The following is a 20,418-nucleotide window of genomic DNA, read 5'->3' as shown; positions in this document are numbered from 1 at the left end:
TTCCCTGCCTTACTTCTTACACATTTTTCAGTAAAATGTGAGAACTCCTTTAGTTTCTTTTAACAAACGACAGGCGAAATTCAACTTTAAACCTAAAAGCTAGAATTCCTTTTTCAACGTGGCCTTACATTTCAGAATAGATTGCATTGTCTTCTCGCGTAAATCATTCCGGGATAAGATAATAAACTTGAAGCATTGGAATGTAAACTTAAGTGCAGCAATTTTATAGTCCAATTTCGTCCAATCTACTGTTACAGTTAGGCTCGTTCGAGATGAGCGACGTCACGTGGCAAAAGGTCACTTTACTTGCAACAAATTATTTTTTTTTGCAAAATTAAAGCTTGTGGATAAAAATATTGAATTGAATCTTTTTCCACTGAATTTAGCATTAAAAGTGATTTTCCAAACTATTATGGAATTTAAAAGTTAGGCAAAAGAGCTTCTATTGTATTTTTATGTACAAGAATTTAATTTTTTACAGTTACAGTGTATATAATCAATATATGTGCGTGTGGTTCCGACCTAACATAAGACCACTTCACATTATCGCATGGATGTCGTATGTGACTGAAGGACACAGCCTTGGCAGCTGATAGGTTAATAGCATTCCTGAAGACGTCAGACAGGCGGCCGGTTGTAAAATCACAGCCAAATCTTTAAACTTTAAAAGTTTCTTTTTTATGCTTTATGCTGCTGACTCCAGGCTTCGTGCCGTCACAGCCTGAATGCAACTGGAAACATTTTAAAATGGGAAAGAGAGTAATAGAATATTATATATTTGTTAAAAATAATCCTAAATGTCTTGATCGTAACCAAATCTCTAATCTACCTACTCTCTTACAAAAATGTTTTTCTCAGTATTGTCTTTTTAATTTTCCGCTGCATTCAAGTAATTATAATTGAATCAATATGTTAACTTGATATGAATAAGTCAACATTATTATTTAAAATGAAATTTATTCTATTGTTCAAGATTATTCAACCGAATTTAAAAATGTCATCTTTGAAAATGAAGCACACTTACAGACGGACCATTTCATTCCACGGCACCTAAGAAAACTCCAGAAAAGTAGAAGTTACGCCAATCCCTTGGATAAAGAGCAAATTTTATTTGGGAACACCTTAATTCGATAAACATAATCTTTCATTTGCCGGATTGTTTATGGCCAGTATCCCTCGCATTGTTACCTCTTGCTCTAACATTTTGTTTTTCTGTACGTTCGTCTCTTTCCAAAGGTGGGCTTGATTTCTTTTTATGGTGACCCTTTTGTAATGATGATTGGTCTTCAGCTGTTTATTGAAGGTGGCAGGACACACGAATTCACTTAGCGGGAGTTGTGTCGTCAGTTTTAATTATGACTGGGTAGATGTTACTAATGTGCTCTTACAAAATGATTGTTTGTACTTATTTTGTTTTTTAGTGTTCTGAGTGCGAAAATGTGCGTTTAGTCGTTTGAAAACAAAGTTTTTTCCTAGCAGGTGAGAAAATGCAACTTTGATGTCGGGGGTTTCTTAAATTTTTAATTTTATTAGTGGGGTGGTGTTTATTGATATGACTATACGTGATAATTATATATCTTGGGAAAAATGTACTTATATAAATCCACTTACAACGTAGAACATCATCAAATTTACTAATACTGGACCTAAGCCTCTACTAAAGACTTTCACATATACCAGAGTTTTCGTATGAATTTGACGTATCGTCAGGGCACCTAGTTGTTGGATGCTGCACTGCGCTTGTCGGTACGTGGCCGCCGCTCCAGAACCCTTCTGCCCCAACGGCTACGTTGAGGTAGAAGGGTACACGAAACGATGGCTCGTTTCGTGTACTGTCCAGCCCACTGCCACTTCAGTGAGCTAATTCCCTAGGCTAGTCGCTTGGTGACATTCGTTCTCTTACGGGTTACTAGTTTCTGATTCTATTTCGCAGAGAAACATCAAGTATAGCCTTCTCGTTAACTCGTTGGGCGATTCTGAGCTTCCTTATGAAACCTGTGCATTATATTTTAAATATTATATCTAGCATCGACATATTTATATTTTTTTCCAACGCAACTTAAAACTCATAACCGTGCATTCAAATAATAAAAATACAACACGTCCAGTCCATCTGTTTTATAGGCATTAATAACTTGATGAATATTTATTGTGATGCCCCTCGCACACATTACTACACAAACTATACACACACATGCATAAACATACATAATAAACATACACAAACGTGATTTATACATCAACCAGATTCATAGCGATCTCGCGTCATTACTTTCCTATAGATTTGTTTTCGCAATATTTCACAAGAGGATCTGCCAAAGATTTTATTGTACATATTTATACTAGTAGGTTTTGTTTCGGAATAAGATATGAGACCATATAGCGTGAATGCCTCATTAAAACCCGTATTTATTTGTACTTAACTCTGTTGAAACAACTAGCTGAAAGCGGTGTGGTTTTCATTTGGCGTGTCTCAATAAATCACTGGAAGTTATAGTACTAAAGAAAAAATATATTTTCGTGTAGGTATGAAACTTCTCCTTTTATATATTTCCTTGATGTTTTATTCTGTTCATTTTCGAAACAATATTTTTTAAAAATATTTTAGAAAAATATTGTATGCTCTAGATAAAATAGATGTATTTAAGACCATTTTGATAATCCAAAGACTCTAACAATGCTGCTGTATCCATTTAAGTAAAATTGTCAAAAAATGCGACAACATTTTCTTAAGATTGATAGTAAAGCGATGAATCTGACTTTTTTCAATTGTTACTATTAAAATCCCCCCAAAATCTCAGAGAGCTATTTGGACAATTAATTCATCCAATTCGATCGCACTCATGCATTTCGAAATGGCGTTTTCAAAATGGCCGCCGCCACGCGCTCACCTTCCGTTATCGTGAATGACGGCCCTAATTGTGACTATCGTTCGCCACGCGACCTGCAGTGTGCACTATCCTTAATTCTACTATTTTACATCTTATCATAGCCTAACATCGGTCAATTTTGGGCTTTGTTCTCATACAGTTAAAATTGAGATTAGTATGGTGTACTTGCTGGAATTACGATCATTCATATTTTAGTGGGAGTAGGAAACTGTGACAAATGAATGTAAGCACGATCTTTGAAACGTTTGAATGGGTTTGAATTGAAGTTATTGCAACATGAAAGACGTTCCCTTTAATTATTGTCTTATTGAAAATAATGCGATCTGGATGGGGTCGCCCTTTGATTATATGGAGTCAAGGAAATGCTGAGAGAAAATTTGTAATGATAACAGAGTCACCAATAATTCGTAAATTTATATTATACGGAATTTCAGACTATGTTGGCTAATTGGTTTTATGTCAAATTGGTTAGTAGTTAGCGAAATTGAAATAAACACAATTCCACAGCCCAGTCTCAAACTTAAATTTGTAATGCGGGTTTGGCTATCATGAACTTTGCACGTAATATGAGAGAAGTTATGAGTTGTTCCATTTAGCCTTAATTCATAAATAATCATTTATGTTTTCTATAACAAGAGTGTTGCTTTGCATTACGTTCGAATAATAGATATACATGCCTGCTGGTGTCTTGAATATGCTTCAGTCCGTCACAATATTTAGTTACACGAGTATTCAGCGCAGCTTGAATTATAAAAACCCCAAATTAGACATTTTGCTCTATACTAAAGTTGAAAAAACGTTTTCAAATCATCAGTCTGGAGTATTTGTATTCACTGCCATATTGCCAAATATTTACCTGTCCATAAAAGCAGGACACGTCCGACGCAATATCCACACATTAAAAAAGGAATCTCCATCATCGAACCCACCTATCCAGGCTTGATATATCACCTGAACCCATAACGAATTCCCAACCTTATTTCATAACATACAAGATTCAAATTTGTTCAGATATAAATATCTGTACTGCTGATAAAACACGCCATCGAAAAATGAATTTTAAGCAGTTTGAACAAGGTTTATATTTTAATGGAAAACAGTTGAAAGTGGACACGTATTAAAAGCGCAGACCAGCGAAATGAACTGCGGAAGATGTATGAGCGAGCGGATTAAAAATATTTGTACGCGCCATTATACAGGGTGTAATGAAAGGCCCTAAACGTGCCTCTTTATTAACCATACAGGGTGCTTCGTTAATTGAACCCACGGATATTGAATGAATAAAGAAACCTTTGAGGTTTGACGGAGGTTTGACGCAGATGTGAGATTAAGGATTTTTCGCGGTGACACTTTTGTTCATGTTATTAAAGTTGTGGAAATCCTCGTATTTGATATAATGCTGGTTGGAAAAGGTAGTGTTCAAATTTAAGCTTCAAACAGTTTGCTCAATGTAGCAACATGATGTACTTAAATGTTAATTGTGCATATGTTTAATTTATAGGAATGATGACATTAATTACTAATAAAAATTAATTGCTAGTAAAATTAATGCTTGATTTTAATGTCACTTGTTTTATAAATCGTAGGAAACGTAGGAGAGAAACTAAACTGCATTAAACTCAATATATTCCATTGAATAAAACCTCAATTAAAGAACATTATAAGTTCAAACTACAGAGTTAACATTCTAACCTTCGAGATTCAATAAGATTTTCCTTCTTCTCTCTCGTAAGAGTGTTATGTTTGTTGATATGTCTCGCACTATGATTTCATTAATTTAGATACAGCACGAGATTTATTCGTACCTATTAGTAAAACACTCCGCAGTTGATAAACCTTGACGATCACAATAATTTATGTCGGTCATCAGACAGTCAATGACTTACATAAATAATAAAAACGTTAGTATGTGAGTGAAAAGTGGACATCAACACGAAATTTTACGTCTCGACAAATGTGTGTTTATTTTTGACCTGTTGCTCTTCATTTCATTAGCGGATACATCCGCTTTATTATTTATAATGCGTCAATCTGATAACATTGGAACAAATATATATTCTTTAAATATAATTCCTTATGCCTAAAAACTCAAGATGTTGTGTTCAAAATGATCAAACAAGATGAACAGAATTATATTTTGAATTCTCCAGTTCAAATATATCCTAATTATTATTTGATAAACCGTGTAACTTAAGTGATAAATCGAGTATATTTATCACTTAAGTTACACGGTTATAATAACTTAACCCTGTAACAAAATTATGTATTCAATTAATATGTTGAGGTACAATGAACCGCATACGTGGTGCATCTTAATTCCCCAGATGCAACAGTACGTACGTACATGTGAAGTAGATGTAGGAATTCGTTTGGTTTTCAAAGTTTAAATTTTTAACCAATTTTGGCGCCCAACGTGGGACCTTTTTTAGTTATTCACTAAGTTTTAAATAGATGTATAAACTTTTTACAATAAATTCATATTTATTTTACTAAACTTAGTGTATGTAAGTGTAAATAATAGTCAATTAAAAATGTTATAAGCCTTAAGCCCAACTATTTTATTTGATTTTTGGTGTCCGACATAAATTACGGGAAATTCAAATAATATAAAATAACTCAGAATGTTTCGGTTAGTAATATTTTTTATTAAAAACGAAAACTTTTTTATTCTCATTTTATTAGCAAAACTAGTTACGACGGGTTGAAAGTTTTGAACGTAACCCAAGTCGAATATCGGTCGAACGAAATGCGATTCAATTTAAAACTAGTCAATAACCGTAGTAACATATTGCTGTGCAAAAGAACATAAAAAGTGGACAAAGAAAATGAATACGGGTATCAAAGAAATATGCAAAATAATTTGAAAAAAAAAATGTGATTCGATAAATTCCTATTAGTGCTTCTGTTTGATGTCGCGATGTTCAAAGTGGCGGATATTATATTTTACGCCGGACAGGTTATAGGAAACCAGGGCTGTCTTTTTATAGTTTTGCTATGTTTGCGTGTGATTTCGTCCGCACATAATTTACTACTTATGGCAGTTTTAGGTAGATCTTCAATGGGCTTATTATCATCTCTTCGGCTGATCTGCAAAATTATACCAAGTTATTTTTTAAGATTCAGGTTCAAATTTCAGGTTCCTAAATTAAACGCAAATTGTTGATGATAGGCTTATAGGATATTATAGGATTATAGGCACATAATACAAATGTGAATACCAACCATTCAGTAGTTTGGGCGCGATTCCATACAAACATATGTCTGTTTGTTGTACATGACAAAAATTATAAAATTTGTCTTTTTTTCTTTCATATACCACAAACCGTGTAGTGTATTATATTTGATTATATTAATCTGCTTTGAATAATGTACAGATATTATGTACGAATAGCGTATGTTTACGTAAACCTTCAGAATAGAAATCAAAGCAGTATAATTTTATATATATTATATAGATAGTATGAACTAAGAATCACACTTTGTAAGTGCCTTCGTCCCAATTTGTAAATATTTAAATTTGCCAGCCCTGTCGCAAACGACTGAAACTGTTAACCTTGTACCGGGATGTTTTGCTACAGTTAGAAATTAGGTTCATTCATTTATCATAACCTATTTCTGAACACCTTTCATTTATAACATTCAGATCGAAATAACTGGTAAAAACTAGAAAATAAAGTAAACATGGTCGAGCGTGTCCAATCAGGTAGTTTATCTATCTGCGGTCATATACATATCTTCTAATTCACAAACAATCATAATGTAGCCATATCCATTAGTCGCCTTAGAGAATATGGAGTATATTGTAGTGCGGAAACCACACGCCCGACCGAATAGCACAGCACAGAAGAACAAAAATTCGTCGCAACCTTTATTTATCTATTTTGTTATAAGTGATTCTTGTAAAATTGTTTTACTGTTTTAAATGCAAGGTCAATTTCCTTTGCTACAACATGGATAGAACCTGCCATAATTATAATGCATATAAATATTAATTCTAAAAGCAATAAAATAAATTTTGTGCACAGTTATCTAAAAAGTTGTTACTTTCTTTTTTATCCAATTAAAATATTTTCTCATTTATCAAGAGTCCTGTGCTGAATATACCGTGAACATAAAGCCATAGGAACCATGCTAGTTAAGTAAAAGCTGAAAGAACACTGTTTTAGATACGTCGCTAGAACAAAGACACAAAAGGATTCTGCTTTATAAGCGCATCTTTTGTTCTCGTATTGTTGTCTATGGGCACCAAAAAGAAAGGTATGGTTCTATAGCAGAAAACTTTAATTTAAAGTAAACTTATGTGAGTCCTAAAATATTTTGAACATAGTTGTTTCACTTCTACAGCACTAATTTGATTTATTTGCAAGAGACATAGATACAGTCAATTATATGGCTATAATAATGAAACATGACACGAAAAATTACCAGGCACTAAACCACGAAAAAGATCAGAAAAAGTGCATCATTCCGACACATCGCAGCTGTAAGTGCCATCTGTAAGCGGACAATTGAGGCTCTAATTGCGGCGTATAATAAAGCTATAATGGCGTCTTCCAGCTAGGGCTAATGTGTTTCGGATTAGCATAAGTGTGGCTCCGTTGTTAGCTACAAAACTAATATGCGCTATGTGCAAGAAGAAAGGATAACAATTGTTATCTGCAAAATTAAAGAAGAATAATTTCACAAATTAAATTTTAAGTAACAAATATTTTTTTTGGGAAAAGCTTGATTGGAAAAAATCTAAAATCAATCATAAAAGCTCATTCTCTCTTTTTAGGATGATTTTTAACCTTATTTTTTGACAAATGATCATTTCGTCTACAGCAAGAAATAAAAATAATGTTTAGAAAAATCAATCCCGCTGTCAGTAGAACTCCACCTCGTTTATAGGTACAAAAACTTGTAGGAACAACCATTGTGTTGATCACAGTGCGAACATAAACAGTTATCATTAGCAAGTCCCATATTGTAAGTATATAACACTGGTTTTCTCAGTCAGTTCACTCAGTCTTTCTTCACATTCTCTGAGTGTCGAGGTCAATATATTTAAGTTTTTGCCAGTAATTATTCTATCAGTTCTGTAACTGCTACAGGTTTGAAAGATATTAGAAAGATCTCGTTTATTTACTTACATAGTTACAAAATGAGATATCTAATGTATTTTATAATATTTTTTTAAAATTAAAGAACTTTTATACAGGCTGGATTTTCCAATCACAGTAGAGCGCTACAACATGCACCACATTAACCTAAAAAAAAGTGGAATAAGAACATAAATCGGCTTTCCATACTAAGCCCGACCAGCTTATCAGTTAATTTGTATAGGTAAGAGCAAAAACATATTGTCAGCTTTTGCTATAGATTTCTTTGAGGGTACTTATCCTATATGACCGTCAAAATCTGCTGCAAAAAGTTGGCTAGTGACGAAACAGGATAGTTTCGACACTAGCCATGTTTATGGTTTAAATGTACAAGTGAAGTTCCCCAAAATTTAAAGACTCCGTACAAACAAACCGTAATGTCGTTTAAAAAGTATAAAATAGGTGTCCACTTGAGGGTCAACAGCTCTCGGGCGAGCAAACATTTTAACGCCGCAAACAACCGCTGCAAACACCAGCGCGCGCGGATCGATTGACAGGGGTTGACTTACCACTGACTTTTGGTTATTTGTAAACGACACAAATGAACCATTCATTGATAAGTTAGATATAAAAAAAATATTGACAAAATGGAAATACGTACCTACAAGAAATGAAGAATATCCTATCCTATTAATATTATAGATGTATCTGCGTACGTTTGTTATCTTTCACTCAAAATTTACTAGACTGTTATGAAATTTGGTACACTAGTAATATAACATATAGGGTGATTTTATCCCAAAATTCCCACCAGAGCAAAGTCCCGGGGCAAAGTCAACTAGCTTAATATATATATGTATTCTTGCAAGAAATCTATGAAAAAAAATCTAATCCTGCCAGTCAAAACAATAAAAATATTAAGAAATAATAAAAGGATTACAAAAAAGAGCACTTATAATATTATAAAGTAAATAATTTGAGAAATTCATTAGGAAATTTAAAAAAGTCCTAATTTATAACAACATCAAATTTTATGGATCTCCTTAACATTAACTATAAACAACATCATCTAGTAAATACTCGTATTTGACTCACTCCCCTAGTCCGAACAAGTCTGAGGCAAATATAATGGAGCACCTAGGAGCGTGTTCCATCAGGTGTACGACACCAGACACCTCACTCATTACCCCGACATGTTTGTTGCTCGATAGCGCCTTGGTGTAAGTCAGGAGAACAAGAGGCAACAAGAGAGCACGTATTTGAGCCTGAATATTCAATAGCAGTTCATTAAAAAACGTCTTATATGTATTGACTTCAGTGCTTTTTACATGCTATTCAATCTTCTGTCTCTCCTCTTCTGTCTCCTAGTTTCGTTTGGCTATCCAAAAGTCACTAAGGATTGATTAGGAGATTCTATAATCTCCTAATCAATTCTTAGTGACTGAAATTCTTTATCTATTTATCGCCAGGTCCACTCAATTCTTTCATTCAATTATCAGTATTAATTTCTGCGGTGATCTTTTCAACATTTTCTAGGTTTATGGTAACTACACTATTTTGGTAATTGGTATCGTTGTGTGCATTTTTTAGCTTTATTTGTCTATAAATTTTGTCGGGTCATTACGTGGATGACTCTTGGCAATTTTAGTGGATGATATTTTTAATATACGAGTATCTTCGCCAATTTGCACACTATGATATTTTTTCGGCGAAAAGAAACCTCAATTTTAGTCGAAATCCTGTAAATTAAACCTGACTAGAGTCCACAAGCTATGATTCGTAAGGCTCGCAGGGGCCGGCTACGAGCGCCGAGCAAACAATCACGGCCAAAGAGCACGTTTGCGATAAACCGCGATAAACCGACTATTACGGCGAACTTGTTTGAGGTAGACTTGTCAATCCAGATTGTGTTTTAACGGAAAATCTATCGATTAGGTACCTCATGTATCGAGCATTGCAGATAAGCTATTTGATTGTGTCAATAAGTGAATTATATCTTTAAACCTGTATTGACTCCTCAGCTCTCGCGCGGCCCGATCGGACTGCGATCCTATCGCTGTTCAATTGTATTTATTATTTCCGAGCTCGACTGGTTATGCATAAATGTATGAAACTGCTATCAAAATATTCGCAAATAAATATATTTAATAATCATTCCGTATTCTGATTCTTTTTATTTATTTATTTATTCATAAGGCAACACAACAGACACTAAGTGATAAGATACAAAGTTTCTTACTAACTAAAAATGTTCCAACTTAGCATCCTAAGCGTGTATGCTCAGTTGCATAAGCTTATTAATTAATATAAAAATAAAACTTGTTATGAGCAAGTATTTACAATATTGATGTACTAAAATTACAAACATTTACAATTACATACAGTTAATTACAAACAGTTACAGAAATAATTATGCCAGACTATGTATTAGATGTGGTACCGAGAATTCTGGACGTATCATTTTTAAATTTACGCAATCTGCAATTAAATATATCAATGTCTATGTCCACATTACAAGAGATCTCATTGTATTTCCGGCACATCCTAGCCAATGGGTTCGAGAACGACGTATTATTTTTATAAACGGGCAGTACAAAGATGGGTAGGGTGCGACGGGGATTATATCTTATATTGATATTCAATTGAGAGAGCAATGTCGGGGATTCAATGACAGAATGTAGTAATTTAAATAAAGTTATGAGACCTTGTTGGTGACGGCGGGTACTAAGATCCGAAACGTGAAAAGTTTTAAGTTTTTCCTGGTATGAAGAACGATTACGGCCGGGTTTAAGTCTAAAGCTAAGCAAACGAAGGAATTTTTTCTGGACACTCTCAATATGCTCGGTATGGTTTGCGTAAAAGGGCGACCAAATAACTGATCCATACTCCAAATTGCTCCTCACTAGAGAATTAAAAAGAAGAAAGAGGCTTTTGATATTTTTAAAATCTTTAGTTATCCTACCAAGGAAGCCTAAGGCCTTCATAGATTTTTTGACCATATAGTCGTAATGTCCTCTAAAGGTTAGTTTGTCGTCAAAAAAGACTCCGAGGTCCTTAACCATATTCTTGCGGCAAAGCGTTTGTCCCTCCAGTTGGTAGCAGAAATCAATTTTATTGTGTTTGTTGGTGAAAGAGATTACACAACATTTTTCGATGTTCAAGAACATTTTGTTGACTCTGCACCAACTTACAATTTCATCAAGATCCCGTTGAAGCAGCTCACAATCTTGGATGTTGTTAACGTTACGGAAAACTTTAAGATCATCCGCATACAATAAGCAATTACAAGAGAGCCTATCAACCAGATCGTTGATGAAGATTAGGAAGAACAGTGGGCCCAAGTGGGAGCCTTGAGGGACACCTGAAGTAATATCAATGGGACTTGAGACATAACCTCTGAGAGCCACGAGTTGGCTCCTGTTGGCAAGATAAGATTTAACCCATCTTAGCACTGAGCCATGGATACCAAACTTTGCAATTTTTTGGCATAGCAAACTATGGTCAACCTTGTCAAAAGCCTTGCTATAATCCGTATATATACTATCCACTTGCCCCCCCCTATCAAAAACTTCACAAAGATATTGTTTATATTCTAACAAATTACTGATAGTAGATTTGTGTTTAATAAATCCATGCTGCTTATCTGAAAGCAAAGGTCTTACTTGATGGTAAATATGATCATACACAACGGATTCAAATATTTTAGCCGGTTGGGATAGGATACTAATCTGCCTGTAATTCTTGCAATCAGAAACGTCCCCAGATTTATGAACTGGAATCACATGCGCATTTTTCCAATATGAGGGAAACACGCCAAGCCGCAATGAGATGTTAAACAATAAAGAAAGTGGCAGACTCAACTCTTCAGCACATTGTTTTAAGAATTTGGCCGGGATACCATCGGGACCAGCTCCCTTGTTAACATCAAGTTGCCTAAGTTTGCGAAGAACTACATCCCTGTCTATAGCGATTTCAGACAACGTATTGCAATGCTGAGAAACCTCTTCGTCTAAGCCGGAGGATTGGGAACTTGCACCCTCGAACACAGAGCCGAAGTACTGGGAGAAGAGTTCGCAAATGCCCAATCCATCCGAACAGGATACTCCGTCTAGCGTCATGGTAGAGGGTATAGAGGAGCTACCTCTCTTACTATTGACATATGTCCAGAACTGTTTAACGTTAGATCCCAGAGACTCTTCCGTAGAGGATACAAAATTAGCATAGCATCCCTCCATTAACCGCTTAGCTCGTCTTCTTAAATATGAAAATGTATCGTAGTCTCTGGGATTGTGGTATTTTTTGTACCGCCTATGGTGTTTGTTTTTTTCCTGTAAACACTTTATAAGAGCCGAGGAGAACCACACAGGAAATCTAGAGCGATTATTTCTTTGCAGAGGTGTGTATTTATCAATAAGGTCATTTACGACTAAATAGAAAGAGTCTACCGATTTGTTAATATCACCCTCGTCAAATAAATTTACCCAGTCAATGATTTTGAGCTCTCGTTTTATTTCCTCATAGCAACATTTATTAAAATTACGGCGAATTTGAGAATTGTGTTTTAGGGCTTTAACAGGCTGCGTAATAGGTATTTCAACAAGTAGAGGCGGATGGTGACCTTCTATCTTTACAACCGATTCCGCATCCAGAACCTTTATTTTGTTGTAAGACGAAAGTACTAGGTCCAAAAGACGATTATTTACATTATATTTATTACTAAATTGAGAAAGGTTACATAATGATATGGTTTCAAGGAGGAGCCTCGATTTAAGATCCGAAAAACATCCGGGAACAAGTATAGAGCCCGACTGCGACCATTGCAGACTCGGGATGTTGAAGTCTCCCACCAGCAAAGGAATATCATCTGGATCGAAATTCAACACTACTGATTGTGTATTATTATAGAAGTCAGTTAGTAAGTCAGAATTAATATCAGGGGGTAAATAGCAAACGCATAACTGAATTCTGCAAGCATGAGACGGAAACAATGTGATCCAAAGATCCTCGGCACCACTATCCCAATCAAAATGCCTAACGACATCAATATCTTTTTTTATAGCTACGATGACACCGCCTCCGTCAGATTTCTTTGACAAACTAGTCTCACGGTCTCTCCTAAAAACGTTATACCTGCCATCAAATATTTCTCCATCAAATACACTATCATTCAGATTACTTTCAGTGAAACAGACAACATCATAATTACATGCCAATATATTTAAGTAAACTTCCGTTGTTTTTGTTCTAATTCTATTAACATTTTGATAAAATATTGTTAGACTTTGATCCATATTAAAGACTAGGTTAGACATAATGAATGCAGTTATCGTAACCAAAAGAATGTTGTTACTTTTTTAACTTGTTTAAAAAATCTAAATTTTTTACATAAATTGCAGGACACTCTTCACTCTTGCGCAAATAAACGCGACCATATTTAACCCAGACAAATTGATATTGGTTGTCCCTTTTGAATTTTCTTGCAGCTGCATATAATTCTTTAGCCTCTGATGACAGATGTTCAGCCAAGTAGATGTTACTCCTTTCTCCTTGTATTCCTATAAGTGAAGAGTTAAGGGGCTCAGATTTTCTGTCCTTATTAAATCTCTTATACGCAGATAGAATAGAATCACGGTGGCGCTCCGATGGCAGAGTAATAATAATATTACGGGGTCTGTCAGACTTAGGATCCAGCTTAGCAACTCTGCGGGCAGCACAAATTTCAGAATCCTGAATGGGAACACCAATCACGTCAAAGATTTTCTTGCAGATGGCTGCTATATTCTCGTTTTTTTTGTCTGGGACTGCTTGCACTTCTAGATTGCAGCTTCTAGATGACTTTTCCATTACAGCTAATCGACGCTCCAAAGTATTAATATCCGATTGAAGTTTGAGTTTATCGGACTCCATGCGGGATATATTATCATTTGCTGTGCTTAGTTCGGCTCTGAGATCCTTTTGTTCGGCCTCCAAGAAGTCAGTGGTACGAGAGAAATCAGCTTTTAGATTATCAATACTAGATGCAATTTCACTTTTAATTATTTGGCTGATTGAAGCTTTGAAACTATTCAATTTGGTGTCAAGTCTGGCATCAAACAATTCAAGGAATTTTTCATATGACATTCCACCACTTTGAGGAACCACGGAGCTATTGACCTCTGAAGAAGTGGGACCAAAAACGGCACCTGACTTTGATGCCTCCAGTGGTTCATCACACGACATCGTTGAGTCATTCAAGCCGTGCACGAAACTACTTCGCACAGGAGTATCCGGAGCCTTACGACGAGTGACGTTAGCACACGATGGACAGTACCAGCTCTGCACAAGCTTTGCTTTATTTTCCCGGTAGTATGACTGCGACATATTTAGGCATTTATAATGAAATAAGCCATTACATGGCTTACATCTTATTAATTCGTCTCTAGAGACTGGCGTGTTGCAAGCTTTGCAGCTCATTTTATGCTATTTATCCACACAAAATATAAGTATCAAGACAATAATTAAGTAATAATTCAAAACGCGCAAGCAGCAAGCTATCCGTGTTCGCGTGTAGACATACGATGATGAGCGCACAGTCAAGAGCGCGGCGGCCGGCGGCGTAGGTAGGTAGTGCGGGCGATCTATGACGAAACAATGCAAGCGAGCTAACACCGGCAGACACGATATGATGGAGCGAGAGCGGAAAGCGGGCGGCGCGCGCAAGCGCAGTATCCTCCGATGCGCCGCAGGCGCAGGACGCGGCAGGGGTAAGCGGGGGCCGCGCGGCGTAGTGTTCGGTACTTTCCGGTAGCGCTCGGCAAGGTCCGTCAGCAGCGATATCGATGCGAGTCCAGCTGCAGATTCTTTATGTGAGGTAGGTCAGGTTCGCAATTTCTTGCAAAATGTTTTTTGTCACTACAGCACTATGAAAAGTCCCATTGAATACAGTTTTCAACCATAAATAGTCCAGCAATTCTACTTCACTTTGATTGTAATTACACTGTTAAGTACTGGTTTTGTATACTTGAATAACAATAAAACACGCAGAGCCAACAAATACGTTGTTGTACGAGTAACGGTCCGAGCGAGAGATTCTTTGCATACAAAGCAGGTTAAATCATTTCGCATTAATACCTAAGCTATTGTATAGAGCTGTATAGGTTTTCTTGTAGAAAAAGTGCGGAGTTTGAACTTCTTATTCTTGTAATGTCTATTGAGTATGCGTTAATATGACGATGAATAGAAAATTGATGATACTTTTTAAATTCACAACTGAATATTAAATATTGGCTTGAGTGATTCGGAGTGATTGATTCACAAACAATACCTGATGACGTAAATAATACTTCTAAATGCATCTGAAAATCTCAAGGTATGAAATGTTTAGAATCAACTGTAATCCTCGAAAAGCCTACATCTGCAAAATTTTCCAAATGTAAAAGCAACATCAAATAAACTTACAATAAAGTACCTGCTCCAGAACAGCCTTTACAACATGGCGGCCCTAGTAAAAGATGGCGGAAGAAAGATTCTAGAAAGTTCTCGAGGTGCGGTATTAACTTACCGCATTTTTATAGCGGCAACTCTGTCATTTGTTACATTGTAGGAATAATTTATTTTTTATATCTCATCTTGGATTGGATCTGTGGTCGGTAAAATGGTACTTGTTTTCAGTGGAAAATGCCACTTAAGGAAATTGAGTAATTGATTTTGCTATAAATGTTTACATTGCACTGTACTAATATAGTTAGCAAGAAGAGTATCTCGATAACCCGATTTTATTTCTAAGTAAAATTCCGTGTTTTTCACGCGCTACGTCTTTACTAAGATTTTAATATCTGAACTAACCATTCTAGTGGTAATTTTTAAAACATCATAGTTCTCAATATTCCTTAGTAAATAGGCATTAATTTTTATCAGTTAAATAAAGGTTATTTCATAGAAACAAATTTGAGAAAACTAACCTTTTAAACTGCTATGTACCAACACAAGTATTATATTACCACTCAATCTTCTTTCATAATTAGAGTGGCTTTTACCTCGCCCCCCTCCGCGTCTGGGACCACCCCCGGTCCCCGCCCGCCCTTTGAGCGGCTCATTACCTAGGACTTGGAGGTTTTAGTGCTTTAATTAGGTGCCTAGAATTATCTGTAGTCTGGCTTCAGTGTGGTTGGTAATTGATATGGCTTCCTTTGTGAATCAGAGTGTAATTTGTTTTTCGACGAATGTTTGCTGGGTGATTCGTGGCAATATAAGTATTTCAATATATCTACCAAGCTGTTCTGAGAACCAAGAAAAAATACATATTGCGTAAATGCGACTCAATCAAGGAACAATGTTTTAAAAAGGGGAATTCTCATAGACAATGAGCTAGCAGCCAGTCTGTATTTCAATATCTATTTATGAATTACAATACCAGTAATAAACCTATACAATTAGTTTTCAGATCATCCCTACGTTGAACAAAATCCTAATCTAAAAATCTGGGCAGTCATGATTTTAAAACCCTGTATTTTATTATGTAATTTTTATACTGAACACAATTTTTCTAATAAATTAATATGATATCGATACTTACCAATAAGTAAGGAGGCAAATCCTAGGTCATAAAATACAGCCCAGCCGTGACCTCTCAAGGACGCGCCGCGCCCACCTCCAACCTAAATTTAGCACACCTCAAGGAAACATCAATCGCACCAACACATGCGCACTTTTCACCACCTCCACAACACACCTGTACGCAAAAAAACGTGTAAACACCTTCACAACCACGCACCGACTGCCTTCAAATACAAATTTGGAACACAACACCTGTATTCACAGGTATACCTGTCGTTACCTTGCGGCGACCAATCAGCGCGCAGCTTACCTGCGCAGCTCGATAAAAAGGGGCGTGGTAGGAGTGTAGGCGGTGAGACGTATTACCTGTGCGCACCTGGCGCAGACACGTCACAAGATTCTGCTTGACTATTGGCTGTTGAATACCTGATACCTGTACTAGTTAGGTAACAGGTGCGAAGCGCGTCAGGTATTGGTCGGAAAGTAGGTCGCAGTATATAGGTCATACGGAGCGTTATGTTTATTTACTAGATTAATGTACGGTACATCCGGCCACGTATTTTGAAGCAACGAGTTATTTTATTTAGTGAATGCTGCCAACGTTTGTTTTATGATGACTTCTGTGGCGCGCATTATTTATTGGTGTTTGTGCCTGTACTTTTGTATTGAGTATGGTCGTTAAGTGTATGTTTATCTGTGCCTGTTTATATTTTAAATGCATTATTCACTAGATTATAAAGATCTTTATGACGTACTTGAATCAATCCACTTGATTTGTTTGAAAATTAAAGTACTCTCATTAAAGTAATTGGGTTAAATCACATATTTCAACTTCATGACTTCGAAAAAGTCAAAGATAAAGTATACGTGCTTTTTAATTCTTAATAACATCTAACCATGAAGATAAGCCCAATATACTTATATGGGAAAACAAAATTTTGATTTTGTTGACATGACACCTAGAGTCTGCTCTATTTTTTTCTGGCTTTTTGTGTCTTCTGGGGAAAACCCATCCAACCAACCAACTACTCATCCCTAGATATCTTGACTTTAATCTAAACTAACTTACATAGTAATTATCGTACTTTTTTGCTCCTGATCATCCCCCGTAGAACTCCGTCCATAAATATTACCAGGCATCTCCAACACCTAAGGCTGTATATAAGCACAATATAAGCGAGCTCTGATTACAGGGGGAGGGGGTCAGGTCGGTAGGCGGCGGGGAGAAAAATGGCGCCGACTTTCTTCGATGAAAACTAGATGCGACTCAACAGGTTTGTTATAAAATGATACAGTAAAGGTTTATAACATGTTTTTGGATTATCTAGATGTAGGTTTTATATAATCACCATCTGGATAAAGCTGAAGCTTTAGGTGAACCTGAACTTGGTTCTTTCTCATCTCCATTCTCATTGTTCATATTCCCGGTCAGCGTAAAAAATCCATTGAAATTTGGATGACCACCATTGTGAGCCACAGGTTTGTTTATCTGTTTGGCAGTATAAAAAATATATAATCTTACGAAATTCATCGGAGGTTTTTCTTTTTAACAACATCTAGTTGTAGGTAGGTACCTCCCTGTTAGGTGCAAGAGTACCTAACAGGGAGGTCTACATCTTTAGGCAAATTAAATTATGATTTACACAAAGCAACTAGGCTTGCATTTAGAGCCTGTAAAAATACGCGGGGATCAGGTTTTTTCCAACATCTAGGTGGGCCCCCCTCCCCTTTACATAACCACCCCGCAACTTCGACTTCAGTAGATACCCCGCTCGTTATAACTTCGGCTGCGATACGTTTGGTTACCTATGTGGTTTAACCTATTTTAGCTTGCACGAGAAAATGTATTCTCTTTCATCTGGGCATTTTACCAGTTGTTTCCGCAGCCATAGAGCATCGGAGCCACTTCTTATGATTAAGGTCCTTGTGACGTTTGAGCATTTGTGACCCAGTGAGAGAGGTTTCTTGAAATAAATCTTCACACCTGATCTTCATCAGGTGACAAAAGAGCTTGCAATTTTTTGCCTCACTACACAATGAGGGATTGATGCCAGCGTTTTTGGCACGTTGACGCACATAAGCAATTTAATTTATTTCTTTCAAAAATGTTCAGTAAGTGTTTAATAAAGAAAAAATATAGACAAAATTTGGTATACATATAAAATTTGCAACTTGAGATTGCTTCTAATTTTGAAGAAGGTTTTGTCTTAATGGCTAGAATACCGATCGTCTAATAGAGATTTGACAGGCCCCTATGTGCTAATATTGAATTACAATATTTCTGTAACACGGACAACATGCATTACACACGAAATCTCACGTAATAAAACATAGTTTCGCATTTCAACGAATTATTATACATTGCATAGTTTAACATAGCATTAATTCCAGCCTAAACAACTCTACATAAAAGCGAGCAGAGTTGTCAATGTGAGAAATCCTTTATTTACCACCCGTCATATGACGTTTTTTTTCATAGAAACGGGTGCGAAAAAGTAACAATTTGCGCGGCGGCCGCGGCTGAATTCATTTCAACTTCGCCAACAGATTTTTTGGCGACTGAATACGGGATCCGGACACGGAAAGTTACGGGAACATACGGTTTGCTCGCACAGGTCTGCTACGGCTTAGCTTTTGGTTTTTAATTTTTTTTAAGTGTCCTAGTTTATTAATTTTGAAATCTGTAAATTGACTTCATGTTTATTGATTTTTAATGTAACTAGTTTTAAACTTTCACGTTGCATAATTACTATATACTAAACAACATTTATTAAATTATTAATACCTGTTACTTATTAACGTTAGTGTATGACTTTTAATATGTACTTGCTTTGTATGTAATTTCGTGTATTTAACATGACATTCACCTATTTATGATGTCAAAACTGTTGTAGTTGAATTCGACGCGAATTAGTCGATTATCCATTTCCTTTTTTTTATTATCTAAACTGGTTTTTTACAAATATCAAGTCGGTCATTCATTTCATATCAAATGCAAAAGAAATCTCACCGTAATAGACATCAAAGTATCTTTATTTGTAATTTTCACTTAACATTTTATTGAATAAAATTTTTTAATTATTTTGTAATATTGAGAGAAGAGAAGTGAAGATTGCTTTTAGAATCGAATAGAATTACTTAGAAAGAGTCGCGAGAGATCATATCCTAGCAGCGGACGTTATAGTCAGCCTTATACATGTAATCCTTTTTTTATATGACTCTCTTGTGGCAATAAAGCATATTTGTAATGTATTGTAATGGATTAAAAAAATGTATAATCATCTACCACTTCGGTTAGTTCGGTAGCAATCAGTTAATTAAAATAATAATTTAATAAATAATTCTACATAGCTGTGTCGTGAAAACTGTACCTACCTATCAATACCAATCTTCTCAGACACGAAAGAAAACACTTAGGTACAAACACTTACTCTAGTACATAAATAGTACTTCCAATAAATTGTTTCATGCAAATAGTTCCTACGGGTTTCACATTGGGCAAGTTAAATCCCTATTATTTGAAGCTGTGGTGGTCAAGTGGTTAAGTCCGCCTGCCTTTGATCGAAAAGTCCCAGGTTCGAGTCCTACTCGTACCATATACGTTTGTATACCAATCTGACCCATGTACAGTAGTTATAGTAGTTTTCATAGACCACCACTTGCTTCCGGTGAAGGAAAACGTCGCGATGAAACCTGCACTCTGATTGACAGTTTAAGTCGTATAGTTAGTAGTGTAGTCTTTGTTTAATTAAATTTTCCTTTGTGTAAAATTATTATTAGAATAGAGTAGGTGATGTTAAAGATTTGAGAGAAAATAATTGAAAATGTAATGGAATCTAGTTAGTTCAATTCCATATATCTTATTTAAATACTTTCGAAATACTAAGTCGAAATACACTTAATAACTTCAA

General features: G+C 35.7%; 1 protein-coding gene and 1 long non-coding RNA gene across 4 annotated transcripts in view; one reads left to right on the top strand and one right to left on the bottom strand.

Moving 5' to 3' along the window:
- Positions 1-16,665, bottom strand: part of LOC135309745 (uncharacterized) — a 97,575-nt gene extending 80,910 nt beyond the window's left edge. Inside the window, exon 1 of the long non-coding RNA XR_010369929.1 lies at positions 16,527-16,665. This is a non-coding gene — a long non-coding RNA (uncharacterized LOC135309745). The remainder of the gene's footprint in view (positions 1-16,526) is intronic.
- Positions 1-20,418, top strand: part of LOC128671190 (uncharacterized) — a 476,937-nt gene that overhangs the window by 166,484 nt on the left and 290,035 nt on the right. The gene's annotated exons all lie outside the window — the stretch shown is intronic.

Source organism: Plodia interpunctella, chromosome 7, assembly GCF_027563975.2.
Source record: "Plodia interpunctella isolate USDA-ARS_2022_Savannah chromosome 7, ilPloInte3.2, whole genome shotgun sequence".
NCBI classification, from domain to species: Eukaryota; Metazoa; Arthropoda; class Insecta; order Lepidoptera; family Pyralidae; genus Plodia; species Plodia interpunctella.
The sequence above is the reverse complement of the archived record's forward strand: the minus strand, read 5'-3'. Positions and strand labels throughout refer to the sequence as shown.